At 46.3% G+C, this 16967-nt stretch overlaps 1 protein-coding gene across 4 annotated transcripts in view; it reads left to right on the plus strand.

Moving 5' to 3' along the window:
• LOC141171957 (chymotrypsin inhibitor-like) overlaps positions 1–16967 on the plus strand; it is a 349651-nt gene that overhangs the window by 66064 nt on the left and 266620 nt on the right. For 2 of the 4 annotated variants that reach the window (XM_073655688.1, XM_073655686.1), the window contains exon 2: positions 8637–8787. The exons of the other annotated variants lie outside the window; for them this stretch is intronic. The gene's annotated coding sequence lies outside the window, so the exon portion shown is untranslated. The remainder of the gene's footprint in view (positions 1–8636; positions 8788–16967) is intronic. 4 annotated transcript variants of the gene reach the window in all.

Consider the following 16967-nt stretch of genomic DNA (forward strand, 5'->3'; position numbering starts at 1 on the left):
TGCTCCAGAGCTGCACTCACTATTCTGCTGGTGCAGTCACTGTGTACAAACATTACATTACTGATCCTGAGTTACATCCTGTATTATACTCCAGAGCTGCATTTACTATTCTGCTGGTGCAGTCACTGTGTACATACATTACATTACTGATCCTGAGTTACATCCTGTATTATACTCCAGAGCTGCACTCACTATTCTGCTGGTGCAGTCACTGTGTACATATATTACATTACTGATCCTGAGTTACATCCTGTATTATACTCCAGAGCAGCACTCACTATTCTGCTGGTGCAGTCACTGTGTAGATACATTACATTACTGATCCAGAGTTACATCCTGTATTATACTCCAGAGCTGCACTCACTATTCTGCTGGTGCAGTCACTGTGTAGATACATTACATTACTGATCCTGAGTTATATCCTGTATTATACTCCAGAGCTGCACTCACTATTCTGCTGGTGCAGTCACTGTGTACATACATTACATTACTGATCCTGAGTTACATCCTGTATTATACCCCAGAGCTGCACTCACTATTCTGCTGGTGAAGTCACTGTGTACATACATTAGATTACTAATCCCGAGCTACATCCTGTATTATACCCCAGAGCTGCACTCACTATTCTGCAGGTGCAGTCGCTGTGTACATACATTACATTACTGATCCTGAGTTACATCCTGTATTATACTCCAGAGCTGCATTCACTATTCTGCTGGTGCAGTCACTGTGTACATATATTACATTACTGATCCTGAGTTACATCCTGTATTATACCCCAGAGCTGCACTCACTATTCTGCTGGTGCAGTCACTGTGTACATACATTAGATTACTAATCCCGAGCTACATCCTGTATTATACCCCAGAGCTGCACTCACTATTCTGCAGGTGCAGTCGCTGTGTACATACATTACATTACTGATCCTGAGTTACATCCTGTATTATACTCCAGAGCTGCACTCACTATTCTGCTGGTGCAGTCACTGTGTACATACATTACATTACTGATCCTGAGTTACATCCTGTGTTACACTCCAGAGCTGCACTCACTCTTCTGCTGGTGCAGTCACTGTGTACATACATTACATTACTGATCCTGAGTTACATCCTGTATTATACTCCAGAGCTGCACTCAGTATTCGGCTGGTGCAGTCACTGTGTACATACATTACATTACTGATCCTGAGGTACCTCCTGTATTATACCCCAGAGCTGCACTCACTATGCTGCTGGTGCAGTCACTGTGTACATACATTACATTACTGATCCTGAGTTACAACCTATATTATACTCCAGAGCTGCCCTCACTATTCTGCTGGTACAGTAAATGTGTACATACATTACATTACTGATCCTGAGTTACATCCTGTATTATACTCCAGAGCTGCACTCACTATTCTGCTGGTGCAGTCACTGTGTACATACATTACATTAATGATCCTGAGTTACATCCTGTATTATACTCCAGAGCTGCACTCACTATTCTGCTGGTGCAGTCACTGTGTACATACATTACATTACTGATCGTGAGTTACATCCTGTATTATACTCCAGAGCTGCATTCACTATTCTGCTGGAGTCACTGTGTACGTACATTACATTACTGATCCTGAGTTACATCCTGTATTATACTCCAGAGCTGCACTCACTATTCTGCTGGAGTCACTGTGTACATACATTACATTACTGATCCTGAGTTATATCCTGTATTATACTCCAGAGCTGCACTCACTATTCTGCTGGAGTCACTGTGTACATACATTACATTACTGATCCTGAGTTACATCCTGTATTATACTCCAGAGCTGCACTCACTATTCTGCTGGAGTCACTGTGTACATACATTACATTACTGATCCTGAGTTACACCCTGTATTATAGTCCAGAGCTGCATTCACTATTCTGCTGGAGTCACTGTGTACATACATTACATTACTGATCCTGAGTTACATCTTTATTATACTCCAGAGCTGCACTCACTATTCTGCTGGAGTCACTGTGTACATACATTACATTACTGATCCTGAGTTACATCCTGTATTATACTCCAGAGCTGCACTCACTATTCTCCTGGTGCAGTCACTGTGTACAAACATTACATTACTGATCCTGAGTTACATCCTGTATTATACTCCAGAGCTGCACTCACTATTCAGCTGGTGCAGTCACTGTGTACATACATTACTTTACTGATCCTGAGTTACATCCTGTATTATACTCCAGAGCTGCACTCTCTATTCTTCTGGTGCAGTCACTGTGTACATACATTACATTACTGATCCTGAGTTACATACTGTAATATACTCCAGAGCTGCACTCACTATTCTGCTGGTGCAGTCACTGTGTACATACATTACATTACTGATCCTGAGTTACATCCTGTATTATACTCCAGAGCTGCACTCACTATCCTGCTGGTGCAGTCACTGTGTACATACATTACATTACTGATCCTGAGTTACATCCTGTATTATACTCCAGAGCTGCACTCACTATTCTGCTTGTGCAGTCACTGTGTACATACATTACATTACTGATCCTGAGTTACATCCTGTATTATACTCCAGAGCTGCACTCACTATTCTGCTTGTGCAGTCACTGTGTACATACATTACATTACTGATCCTGAGTTACATCCTGAATTATACTCCAGAGCTGCACTCACTATTCTGCTGGTGCAGTCACTGTGTACATACATTACATTACTGATCCTGAGTTACATCCTGTATTATACTCCAGAGCTGCACTCACTATTCTGCTTGTGCAGTCACTGTGTACATACATTACATTACTGATCCTGAGTTACATCCTGTATTATACTCCAGAGCTGCACTCACTATTCTGCTTGTGCAGTCACTGTGTACATACATTACATTACTGATCCTGAGTTACATCCTGTATTATACTCCAGAGCTGCACTCACTATTCTGCTGGTGCAGTCACTGTGTACAAACATTACATTACTGATCCTGAGTTACATCCTGTATTATACTCCAGAGCTGCACTCACTATTCTGCTGGTGCAGTCACTGTGTACATATATTACATTACTGATCCTGAGTTACATCCTGTATTATACTCCAGAGCAGCACTCACTATTCTGCTGGTACAGTCAATGTGTACATACATTACATTACTGATCCTGAGTTACATCCTGTATTATACTCCAGAGCTGCACTCACTATTCTGCTGGTGCAGTCACTGTGTACATACATTACATTAATGATCCTGAGTTACATCCTGTATTATACTCCAGAGCTGCACTCACTATTCTGCTGGTGCAGTCACTGTGTACATACATTACATTACTGATCCTGAGTTACATCCTGTATTATACTCCAGAGCTGCATTCACTATTCTGCTGGAGTCACTGTGTATGTACATTACATTACTGATCCTGAGTTACATCCTGTATTATACTCCAGAGCTGCACTCACTATTCTGCTGGAGTCACTGTGTACATACATTACATTACTGATCCTGAGTTATATCCTGTATTATACTCCAGAGCTGCACTCACTATTCTGCTGGAGTCACTGTGTACATACATTACATTACTGATCCTGAGTTACATCCTGTATTATACTCCAGAGCTGCACTCACTATTCTGCTGGAGTCACTGTGTACATACATTACATTACTGATCCTGAGTTACACCCTGTATTATAGTCCAGAGCTGCATTCACTATTCTGCTGGAGTCACTGTGTACATACATTACATTACTGATCCTGAGTTACATCTTTATTATACTCCAGAGCTGCACTCACTATTCTGCTGGAGTCACTGTGTACATACATTACATTACTGATCCTGAGTTACATCCTGTATTATACTCCAGAGCTGCACTCACTATTCTCCTGGTGCAGTCACTGTGTACAAACATTACATTACTGATCCTGAGTTACATCCTGTATTATACTCCAGAGCTGCACTCACTATTCAGCTGGTGCAGTCACTGTGTACATACATTACTTTACTGATCCTGAGTTACATCCTGTATTATACTCCAGAGCTGCACTCTCTATTCTTCTGGTGCAGTCACTGTGTACATACATTACATTACTGATCCTGAGTTACATACTGTAATATACTCCAGAGCTGCACTCACTATTCTGCTGGTGCAGTCACTGTGTACATACATTACATTACTGATCCTGAGTTACATCCTGTATTATACTCCAGAGCTGCACTCACTATTCTGCTGGTGCAGTCACTGTGTACATACATTACATTACTGATCCTGAGTTATATCCTGTATTATACTCCAGAGCTGCACTCACTATTCCGCTTGTGCAGTCACTGTGTACATACATTAGATTACTGATCCTGAGTTACATCCTGTATTATACTCCAGAGCTGCACTCACTATTCTGCTTGTGCAGTCACTGTGTACATACATTACATTACTGATCCTGAGTTACATCCTGAATTATACTCCAGAGATGCACTCACTATTCTGCTGGTGCAGTCACTGTGTACATACATTACATTACTGATCCTGAGTTACATCCTGTATTATACTCCAGAGCTGCACTCACTATTCTGCTTGTGCAGTCACTGTGTACATACATTACATTACTGATCCTGAGTTACATCCTGTATTATACTCCAGAGCTGCACTCACTATTCTGCTTGTGCAGTCACTGTGTACATACATTACATTACTGATCCTGAGTTACATCCTGTATTATACTCCAGAGCTGCACTCACTATTCTGCTGGTGCAGTCACTGTGTACAAACATTACATTACTGATCCTGAGTTACATCCTGTATTATACTCCAGAGCTGCACTCACTATTCTGCTGGTGCAGTCACTGTGTACATACATTACATTACTGATCCTGAGTTACATCCTGTATTATACTCCAGAGCTGCACTCACTATTCTGCTGGTGCAGTCACTGTGTACATATATTACATTACTGATCCTGAGTTACATCCTGTATTATACTCCAGAGCAGCACTCACTATTCTGCTGGTGCAGTCACTGTGTAGATACATTACATTACTGATCCTGAGTTACATCCTCTATTATACTCCAGAGCTGCACTCACTATTCTGCTGGTGCAGTCACTGTGTAGATACATTACATTACTGATCCTGAGTTATATCCTGTATTATACTCCAGAGCTGCACTCACTATTCTGCTGGTGCAGTCACTGTGTACATACATTACATTACTGATCCTGAGTTACATCCTGTATTATACCCCAGAGCTGCACTCAGTATTCTGCTGGTGCAGTCACTGTGTACATACATTATATTACTAATCCCGAGCTACGTCCTGTATTATACCCCAGAGCTGCACTCACTATTCTGCTGGTGCAGTCACTGTGTACATACATTACATTACTGATCCTGAGTTACATCCTGTATTATACTCCAGAGCTGCATTCACTATTCTGCTGGTGCAGTCACTGTGTACATATATTACATTACTGATCCTGAGTTACATCCTGTATTATACCCCAGAGCTGCACTCACTATTCTGCTGGTGCAGTCACTGTGTACATACATTACATTACTAATCCCGAGCTACATCCTGTATTATACCCCAGAGCTGCACTCACTATTCTTCTGGTGCAGTCACTGAGTACATACATTACATTACTGATCCTGAGTTACATTCTGCATTATACTCCAGAGCTGCACTCACTATTCTGCTGGTGCAGTCACAGTGTACATACATTACATTACTGATCCTGAGTTACATCCTGTATTATACTCCAGAGCTGCACTCACTATTCTGCTGGTGCAGTCACTGTGTACATACATTACATTACTGATCCTGAGTTACCTCCTGTATTATACTCCAGAGCTGCACTCACTATTCTGCTGGTGCAGTCACAGTGTACATACATTACATTACTGATCCTGAGTTACATCCTGTATTATACTCCAGAGCTGCACTCACTATTCTGCTGGTGCAGTCACTGTGTACATACATTACATTACTGATCCTGAGTTACATCCTGTATTATACCCCAGAGCTGCACTCACTATTCTGCTGGTACAGTCACTGTGTACATACATTACATTACTGATCCTGAGTTACCTCCTGTATTATACTCCAGAGCTGCACTCACTATTCTGCTGGTGCAGTCACTGTGTACATACATTACATTACTGATCCTGAGTTACATCCTGTATTATACTCCAGAGCTGCACTCACTATTCTGCTGGTGCAGTCACTGTGTACATACATTACATTACTGATCCTGAGTTACATCCTGTATTATACTCCAGAGCTGCACTCACTATTCTGCTGTTGTAGTCACTGTGTACATACATTACATTACTGATCCTGAGTTACATCCTGTATTATACTCCAGAGCTGCACTCACTATTTTGCCGGTGCAGTCACTGTGTACATACATTACCTTACTGATCCTGAGTTACCTCTTGTATTATATCCCAGAGCTGCACTCACTATTCTGTTGGTGCAGTCACTGTGTACATACATTACATTACTGATCCTGAGTTACATCCTGTATTATACTCCAGAGCTGCGCTCACTCTTCTGCTGGTGCAATCACTGTATACATACATTACTGATCCTGAGTTACATCCTGTATTATACTCCAGAGCTGCGCTCACTCTTCTGCTGGTGCAGTCACTGTATACATATGACGCGCCCCTGGGCCTACGTGGTGTAACGTTGCGCACGCGGGGACTACCCGGAGCCGGTCCTGTTGGGGGGTAGTAGTCTCGTGGCGGTGACCCGGTCCGTGCCCAGGGAGTCAAACTGTGTGGCTGAGTATTAGCAGTAGATGTTGGACGACTACGCCACCCGTTGAATGCAGCTATGGAGCTGCCGCTGCAGGGCAGACCGCTGAGGCCGGTGGAAGGATGGTGCAGCGTGGATGGTATAACCCCCAACGGGAGGGGTATGGCCTCAGGGCAGCCGACGTGGATGATGGGGGTAGCAGGAACCACTCAGAGACGATGCGGTGTAGTTCAGGGTCTTTACTGGTGACAAAGATAGACCCTCCCGGAGTACTGGCTAGCGGTCGGGGCCTGGTCAGTCCTTGAGCAGATGGGATCTCCCCTGGCCAGGCGGAGTTGTAGGCCTCCCCAACTAATTGTACTCTTCTGGCTACCTTGCTAGAGGCGGGTAAAAGTAGCCCACGTCCCTGAGTGTACCGTGTGGTGCTCACCCGTATGGCCGGTGACTCGGGGCCTTCTAGTGGCTTCCGCTCCACGACGGCGGTGCTGGTCCCACGCGTGTGACCGTGCCTTCGGGTTTCTGGGCCAGAGGACCTGAAATCCCCTGCCGGTCGGTTTCTGCTGCTGGGTAAGGATTAGTCCCCACAGCCTCGGACTCCGGGTCCGGTGGTAACTCTTCAATCAGGGCGAGCTCTACAGCTGCCAGCCCCTGATTCCTTTTAGCACGACTTCCTCAGAGCTCCTGATCTCTCTTTCCTATAGCTGCTTCTCCTCTTCTCTCTCTACTCTTTCTCTCTTACCCTGCCTCAGCCCCAGTTTTATATAGGGGAAGTTCTTCCCCTCCCAGGACTGGGCAGGAGGTGTGGCATGCATAGGATTCCTGACCAAGAGACCTCCCACCTGCTCTCAGACATAATATTGCTATTACTGTGGAAACCAGACCCCTGGGGTGCCACATTCCCCCCTAGTGAAATTTAGTACTCCGGGACTAAACATACTTTTGTAAACATAACAAGGTATAAACAATAACATTCTGATAGAGACAACACATAAGGTGGTCACGGCCTGTCCGCAACCGGGTGTAACTTTTGAGGAAAACAAGGGTGTCCATTTCACCAAAACAGGGAGACGTAACCAGGTAGGGGTCTGTCCTGCCCCGAGTCCTTAACAGTCTTTTAGTCCGTCCTGGGTTACGCTCCAACTATATGCACAAAGGATTCCCGGTAAATCCACCAAAGACTCCTATAAATAACTAGAAACACATAATTATACACAAGCAACAATAAACAGGTAAACATTAATAAAATAGCTTGAACATTTAGATCCTCCACCGTATGGGCAACTGGCCTCTAGTGACCCTAGTGGACCTACGGAGCTGGCTGACTGGTCCTGAGCTACAGGGTATAGGAGCTGTCAAGGGTAAACTGGGCAGCCGTCTACGGACTCTTTGGCTCACTAGGGGTATGGCAGGCTCACTATAAGCAGAGGGTTGATTTTCCTGGTCTGCTTGTGTGGGGTCTTCTGCCTCCTGGACCGGCTGTTCTTCCAGCTCTACCTGTGTCTCCGTAGGCACTTGGGATGCTGGTTGGAGGAACGTGAGGACGGGTACCACAACAGCACCATTGACTTGAGTCCAAGACCGAGGGAAGTCTCCGAGCACAGTACTAACCATATCTTCCCTTTCCTCTACGGGTCGAGGGTCTTCTTGTTCCTCTTCAGGGTTCCGTAGCTGTTCGGGACACTTCTTCAGGTGATCCCGGGATACAATGGCTGTGGTTTCCCCTCCGTCTTTACTGATTGTACAGATCTTTGGGTTGTCGTGGCTTGAGGGCAGTACGGTGTATGGGTCCTTCTCCCACTGGTCGTCCAACTTGTGGAGCCGTCTTTTCCTCTTCAAGACCTGCTCTCCGGGCACCAGGGGAACAGCGGGAGCATACTGGTTGTAAGTTTTCTCTTGTCTTTCCCTAGCTTGACAGAGACTTCGCTCCACGCTCTCCTGTACTTTCCGGTACTGCTGCTGCCTCTCTGTGTCCCAGTCTGCTTCTGGTGAAGTGTCCTCGGGTGTCAGGACTCCCATCTCCAGATCAACAGGAAGCTTACCAGGTCTTGCCCTCATTAGGTAAGCCGGGGTACAGTTGGTGGAACCTACAGGGATGTGGTTGTATAGGTCCACCAGGTCGGGCAGCTTCTCAGGCCACAGACTGCGTTCTTCCAGGGGCAATGTTTTCAGAAGATCTATCACCACCTGGTTCATTTTCTCACAAAGTCCATTAGTTTGCGGGTGATAGGGTGTTGTTCTTATCTTCCGGCAGCCATACAGGGTGCAGAACTCCTGGAAGACCTCCGCTTCAAAGGCAGGCCCCTGGTCCGTCAGCACCTGCTCCGGGTATCCGTGCGGACGGCAGAAGTGCTGCTGGAAGGCTCTAGCTGCTGTTTGAGCCGTTAAGTCCTTGACGGGGACGACAACCAAGAACCGGGAGTAGTGATCCACGATGGTTAACGCGTAGACGTAGCCACTTCTGCTTGGGGTCAGTTTTACATGATCCAAGGCTACCAGTTCCAACGGCTGTCTGGTGATGATGGACTGCAGGGGAGTCTTCTGGCTGGCACGGTCCCTCCTTCTTAGGTTGCATGGGCCACAGTCTCTGCACCACCTCTCGATGGTTCCTCTCATGCCTACCCAATGGAACCGCCCGCGCAGCAGGAACTCCAGCTTCTTCCATCCGAAGTGCCCAGCTCCGTCGTGGTATGCCTCCATCACCATAGCTGCATCTCTTCTTGGCACCACTACTTGCCAGATTAGTTCATGCGTCCGGGAGTTAACCATTCTGCGGCACAACTTCCCCTTGTAAAGGAACAGTCGACTCTTCTCAGCCCACAGTTGCTTGGCTTCCTCCGGAGCGTCTGGGTCAAGGCGTGCATCTGGCCGAGTCAGCATCTCCTTTACCAGTCGGATGGCAGGGTCACTGTCTTGCGTCTCCGCCCAGTTGTAATGAGGTAAGGGGTTGAACGTAGCGGATTGCTTACTCCTTACACGGTGGGAATACTGGATAGTCCCATGACGGTGGAACGCGGGGAGTTCAACTTCTTCCAGTCCCTCTGAATCTTCCCCTACGTCCGGTAGGTTTGGCATCCTGGACAGGGCGTCCGCGTTGGTATTGGAGCGTCCTGCCCGGTATTTGATTGTAAACTCATAGTTGGACAAGCGGGCCATCCATCTCTGCTCTAGGGCACCGAGTCTTGCAGTGTCCAGGTGTGTCAACGGGTTGTTATCCGTGTACACGGTGAACCGGGAAGAAGCGAGGTAGTGCTTAAAGCGTTCGGTGACTGCCCACACCACTGCCAGGAACTCTAGCTTAAATGAGCTGTAATTCTCAGGGTTTCTTTCGGTGGGTCGCAGTTTTCGGCTGGCGTAAGCAATTACCCGTTCTTTCCCCTGCTGGATCTGGGACAGTACGGCTCCTAGCCCGATGTTACTGGCGTCGGTGTAGAGGATAAAGGGCTGGCTATAATCAGGGTACGCCAGGATTTCATCCCCCGTGGGGGCCATCTTCAGCTGGCGGAAGGGCTCTTCTTCCAGCTTCTCCCATCTGAAGGGTGGCTTCTGGTTCTTGGCCTTCCTAGACTGGCCTATCAGGAGGTCCTGCATAGGAGCTGCCTTTTTGGTGAAACCGGGAATGAACCTTCGGTAGTAGCCTACCAACCCGAGGAACTGCCTCACTTCCTTTACGCTGGAGGGGCTTGGCCATTCCTTAATTGCGGTGATCTTATCAGGGTCGGGAGCAACTCCGTCAGCACTCACCACGTGTCCCAGGTACTGCACCTTTGGCTTCAGGAGGTGACACTTGGAGGGTTTCACCTTTAGGCCGTAACTTGCCAGAGCTTCGAACACTTCCGCCAGGTGTTTCAGGTGGTCCTCGTAGGTCTTGGAATAGACGATGACATCGTCCAGGTATAACAGGACCGTCTCAAAGTTTCGGTGTCCCAGACAGCATTCCATCAATCGCTGGAAGGTTCCTGGTGCGTTGCAGAGTCCGAACGGCATGCAGGTAAACTCGCTAAGTCCCATCGGGGTGGTGAATGCGGTCTTCTCCCGGTCCGCCTCTGCTACAGGAACCTGCCAGTACCCGCTAGTGAGATCCAAGGTGGAGAAGAAGTTAGCAGATTTTAAAGCAGCCAAAGACTCCTCTATTCTTGGTAAGGGGTACGCATCTTTGTGTGTGATACGGTTAATTTTCCGGTAATCTACACACATTCTCATGGTGTTGTCCTTCTTTTTGACCAAGACTAGTGGAACTGCCCAGGGGCTACAGCTATCCCTGATTACCCCAGCCTCCTTCATGTCTCTAAGCATCCCCTTGGCGTGTTGGTAGTGTGCAGGGGGTACGGGTCGATACCTCTCTTTTATGGGAGGATGGTCTCCCGTGGGGATGTGGTGTTCTACCCCCTTGACTCGCCCGAAGTCTAACGGGTGTTTACTAAACACTCTCTCGTACTCTTGAACCACCCGGTAGACTCCCTGTTTCTGGTGGGAGGGAGTGGAGTCAGTACCCAAATGTAGTTGCTGACACCAATCCTCCATTATTTTCTTAGAGCCGTTACCTTCCTCCGGGTGAGATGGAGGCAAGTGTTCCACAGACTGTATAGAATTTTGGTTGATAGTATATAATTTGGCTAGCGTAGCATACCGGGGCAGGTATACTTCCCTTTTCCCGATATTTATTATGCGAACGGGCACCCTCCCATGGCGTACATCAACTACCCCCCGGGCTGTCAAAATGGTGGGCCTACTGTCTGAGTAGACTGGTTCTACCATGGCCTGGTAATCTCTACCTCTCAGACCAATAGCTGCCCGGCACCAAATCATCATTTCACTTTTCGGGGGCATGGCAATAGGGAAAGGGTCACACATTCTTACGCTACCAATCTCACCACCGGAGAGTCCCACCTGTTGCCGTCGCATCAGTGCCCGGATCTCTTTCTGGAGCACTCGCTGCTGGCCGGAGCTGGCGTTCTTGGCAACCTGCTGTAAAATGAAAATCACCTCTGCAAGACAATTTTCAATCACATTAGTTCCTAGAGTTATCTTTGGGTGACTCTCGCGCTTGTCAATGTCTACAATGATCAGTCCCTGTGCTGCCAGTTCGACTCTACCGATTTTAATGGTCATCTCTTTAAATCCGATCTGTGGCACGGGCTGACCATTACTGGCGATGATACTCAAGTCGTCGTCTGGATAGCGGGTTATATCCGAGTCATTCCAGTACTGCTTGAAGAGCACGTACGGGATGGTGGTGACCTGTGACCCGGTGTCCAGTAGGGCACTCATAGGGATGCCATCCAGTACCACAGGCAAGACTGGACGTCCTCCCACATATTTGTCGCGCCAGTTCGATGGGCCTGGTGATCTTTTTCCTGGGGGTTGGCCCTCTACCCCAGGTTGTGCCAGTTTAAAGGACAGTACCTTGCCATATGTCCGGGTTGATTGCAGCGGCGGCAGATGGGTTGTGTTATGTTCTGCTACCAAAGCTAAGGAAAGAGAGGAGATCTGTCCCTACTATAAGACTCAACTGAATCCCTACGATGTAACAGGGAACCTGATCCTGCGATCAGACCTGCTAAAGTCCTAATCTAGTCTGTACGGAGACCTATAGATTTGGGGAGGGAATCCCTACAAGTACTAAGGACTGGGAGGAATATGGGACACCTCCTAACAGAAATAGTAGCAGACAGACGAACAAACAAAATAGATAGAACATAGAGGTCCGTAGACCAAGCAAACTAACAGAGTTAGATACAGAACACAGGCTAGCTAGAAAAAAGATATACAATGAAGTCCAGCAAAGCCAGAAGGGCGGAGCAGGATTAAATAGGCCAACAAGGTCATGTGACCAGCAAAGGAAAAAAAACCTAACAGCAAGGTTCTAACAGTACCCCCCCTTCTAAGAGGATCCTCCGGATCCCCTAGGACCAGGCTTATCAGGAAATCTCCTGTGAAACGCTCTGATAAGTCTGGATGCGGAAACATCATCTGACCTCACCCAAGAGTTATCCTCGGGTCCGAAACCTTTCCAGGCCACAAGATACTGCAAACTACCTCTATACCGTCTAGAGTCAAGGATGCGAGAAATTTCATATTCCCCGTCCTCCACCACCGGAGGAACAGAGGCAGAGGCGTCACCATCCGACACAACAGCTTTTTTTAACAGAGAGACATGAAAGACCGGATTAATTCTCCAGGAGGTAGGAACCTCCAACCTAACAGCAGATTGGTTGACAACCTGAAGCACCTTAAAGGGCCCTACAAACTTGGGACCCAATTTCTTAGAAGGAATCCTCAACCGCAGATTCCTAGAGGACAACCAAACCATGTCACCAACAGCGAACAAAACCTCCTGTCGTTTCCTATCAAAGTAGTCTTTAGATTTTCTGTTGGCCTCCTGAAGATTACCACGCACATCCGTCCAAACTCTTTCCAAATCACTGGAAAAATTCTCCTCCTCAGGCACGGCAGATCCCAACTTGGAGAACGACCCAAACGACGGATGTCTCCCAGAACAACAAAAAAAAGGCGAACAACCAGCAGAAGAAGATGTATGATTGTTCAGAGCAAATTCGGCAAGTGGCAGAAACTCAGACCACCCCTCTTGATTGTCTGCCACAAAACAACGCAAGAACTGCTCAACATCCTGGTTTTTCCTTTCTGTCTGGCCATTAGATTCAGGATGATATCCGGACGAAAACGACAAATGAATTCCCAACCTGTCACAAAAGGCACGCCAAAAACGAGCCACGAACTGAGGACCCCTATCAGAAACAATGTCAGTAGGAACGCCATGAAGTCTGACAATTTCCTTGACAAAGGCCTTAGCGAGAGTTTTAGCGCAGGGCAGTTTGACGAAGGGAACCAATGACACATTTTGCTAAAACGGTCCACGACCACCCAGATGACAGTAAAACCCTCAGAGGAGGGAAGGTCAGTTATAAAGTCCATAGCCAAATGTGTCCAAGGAGCACTGGGGACCTCCAAAGGACAAAGCAACCCCGCAGCAGGAGTATGTGAGGACTTAGATCTAGCACATATAGTACATTGGCGCACCCACTTAATGACTTCCTTCTGCCATCCAGGCCACCAAAAACTGCGACCCACCAGTCTCTTGGTCTCAGAGATTCCGGGATGACCTGCCAACCGAGATTCGTGACACTCAACAAACAAATCTCTCCTAAAGGTCCCAGGCACAAACAACCTCCCATGAGGAGTGTTAGATGGGGCATTCTCCTGAGCTTTAAGAATCTCATCTTCCAAAACGGAGTCTAAAGCAGCTATCACAACACCTTCTTGTAAAATGTTTTCCTCTTTCTCAGCACCGACTATGGGAGAAAAACTGCGAGACAAGGCATCCGCCTTAACATTCTTAGTACCAGGGATGTAAGTAACGGAGAAATTAAACCGCGAGAAAAACAGTGCCCACCTAGCCTGACGGGCATTCAGGCGCTTGGCAGCGTCAAGATATATCAGATTTTTATGATCCGTAAGAACCTGAACGGGAAATTCCGCACCTTCCAAGAAGTGGCGCCAGTGTTCAAATGCGAGTTTAATAGCCAATAATTCCCTATTACCAATATCGTAATTCAATTCAGTCTCCGAAAATTTTTTTGAAAAAAATGCACAGGGATGTAATCCATCCCCGTTATCCTGAGACAATACTGCGCCAACCCCCACAGAGGAAGCATCAACCTCAACCAAAAACGGCCTAGTAACATCAGGCTGCATAAGGATGGGAGCAGAGGTGAACCTCTCCTTGAGATACACAAAAGCTTCAATGGCCTCAGAAGACCACTGAACCGCATCAGCACCTTTCCTAGTGAGATCAGTCAGAGGTTTGACAATACTAGAAAAATTTTTTATGAATTTTCTATAGTAATTGGCGAAACCCAAAAACCTCTGTATCGATTTCAAACCAATAGGCCTAGGCCATTCCTGCACAGCCTGAACCTTAACCGGATCCATCTCAAAACCTTTGCTGGAGATAATGTAGCCCAAAAAACTAATTCTCTGTACAGCGAACTCACATTTCTCCAGCTTAGCAAAAAGCGAATTGTCCATTAATAACTGTAATACCTCACGTACGCTCCGCCAATGAGACTCCAGATCTGGCGAATAAATCAAAATGTCATCCAAATACACAACCACATTTTTACCGATCAAAGGTCTAAGGATGTCATTAATCAGATTCTGAAAAAATGCAGGAGCATTAGTAAGACCAAAAGGCATAACCAGATTCTCAAAATGACCCACAGGAGTGTTAAAAGCAGTCTTCCATTCGTCACCCTCCTTCATGCGCAACAGATTGTATGCCCCCTTAAGGTCAATTTTAGAGAACCACTTGGCCCCCAATAACTGGTTAAACAGATCAGGAATCAATGGCAGTGGGTAAGGATTGCGTACCGTAATTTTGTTAATCTCACGAAAATCCAGACAAGGACGTAAACCGCCGTCCTTTTTTTTTACAAAAAAAAAATCCAACCGCCACAGGAGACTTAGAGGGCCTAATGTGACCGGCGGCCAAACTTGTCTGTATGTATTCCTCCAAAGCCTTCCTCTCAGGAATAGTAAGGTTAAATAAACGACTTTTAGGAAGAGTCGCTCCAGGGACAAATTCAATAGAACAATCATAGTCTCTATGGGGAGGCAAAACCTGCGATTCTTTCTCAGAAAAAACTCTCCAAAAATCCTGAATAGGAACAGGTAATTCTCCCCTATCCAAAGCTGCAATACGCCCGTTACAACACTTGTCATAACATTTATGGCTCCAGGATTTAATTTCACTGGTAGACCAATCCAGTACAGGATTGTGAAATTTTAACCACGGCAATCCCAATATTACTGGAGAAGGCAAGTTATTCAACACTACCAAATCCAATTTCTCATGGTGAACACCATTAATAGTGAGAGGAAATTCACTGACCTTGAGAGTAATATTCTTCAAAGGGGAGCCATCCACAGAAACCACAGCAATGGGGGATGATAAAGGTTCAGGTTTTAAATTGAGTTTTTCCACGAATCCCCCATCAATAACATTCAGTGTAGACCCGCAATCAACAAACACCCGAAATTCCATTAATTTTTCCTGAGCAATCGTGGAAGCAGCTAAAAATATACCCTTGGAATTTAAACAGGCAATACGGGCGTGACTGACCATTTTTTTTTCTTTCTTCATACGAAGCTCACAGCCTTTAATCAAATGACCAGATTTCCCGCAATAGAAACACAAGCCTTCTGAAAAACGACGGTGTTTTTCTTGAGAGCGAGGTGCCACCGATCCAATCTCCATCGGTTCACCACTGTTAGTACACACATTATCATAACCAGAAACTGACATAGCAGAGGATTTGCTCTCATTAACCCTTGCACGCAGTCTCCTATCCACCCGTATAGCTAATTGCATAGCCTGTTGCAAATCCTCAGGTGTAGGATAAGCAATTAGCAGGTCTTTAACCTTTTCACTGAGCCCAGCAAGAAATAGACTTTTCAGAGCAGAATCGTTCCACCCTGTTTGAGTGGACCAACGACGAAAATGTGTACAATATTTTTCCATATTACCTGATCCTTGTTTTAAACGTCTCAACTCAGTCTCAGCTGATGCGACACGGTCAGGATCATCATATAATAGTCCTAAAGCAGAAAAAAAACTATCCACTGATCTGAAGCATGTATCACTAGGTTGCAAAGAAAAGGCCCACTCCTGAGGCTCTTTGCGCAAAAGTGACATTATGAACCCTACGCGCTGGGATTCATCCCCAGAGGACTTGGGTCTCAAACGAAAATACAATAAGCAAGCATTTTTAAATGAAAAAAATTCTCGATGTTCACCAAAAAATAAATCCGGCAAACATACCTTAGGCTCCAAGAAATGTGCTCCAGGACAGTTACTCACGTGCTGACGGAGCTCGGCCACTTCCAGAGAGAGTCCCTGCAGGTGTTTAGCCAAATCCTGAACCGACACCATGATGGAACAAAAAAAAATCTTTCCTTAGAGAATTTACTGGCTGGACTTACTGTTATGTTCTGCTACCAAAGCTAAGGAAAGAGAGGAGATCTGTCCCTACTATAAGACTCAACTGAATCCCTACTATGTAACAGGGAACCTGATCCTGCGATCAGACCTGCTAAAGTCCTAATCTAGTCTGTACGGAGACCTATAGATTTGGGGAGGGAATCCCTACAAGTACTAAGGACTGGGAGGAATATGGGACACCTCCTAACAGAAATAGTAGCAGACAGACGAACAAACAAAA

This window comes from Phyllobates terribilis, unplaced genomic scaffold (genome assembly GCF_046119375.1).
Source record: "Phyllobates terribilis strain yellow unplaced genomic scaffold, ASM4611937v1 Scaffold_12__6_contigs__length_324123572, whole genome shotgun sequence".
Taxonomy (NCBI): domain Eukaryota; kingdom Metazoa; phylum Chordata; class Amphibia; order Anura; family Dendrobatidae; genus Phyllobates; species Phyllobates terribilis.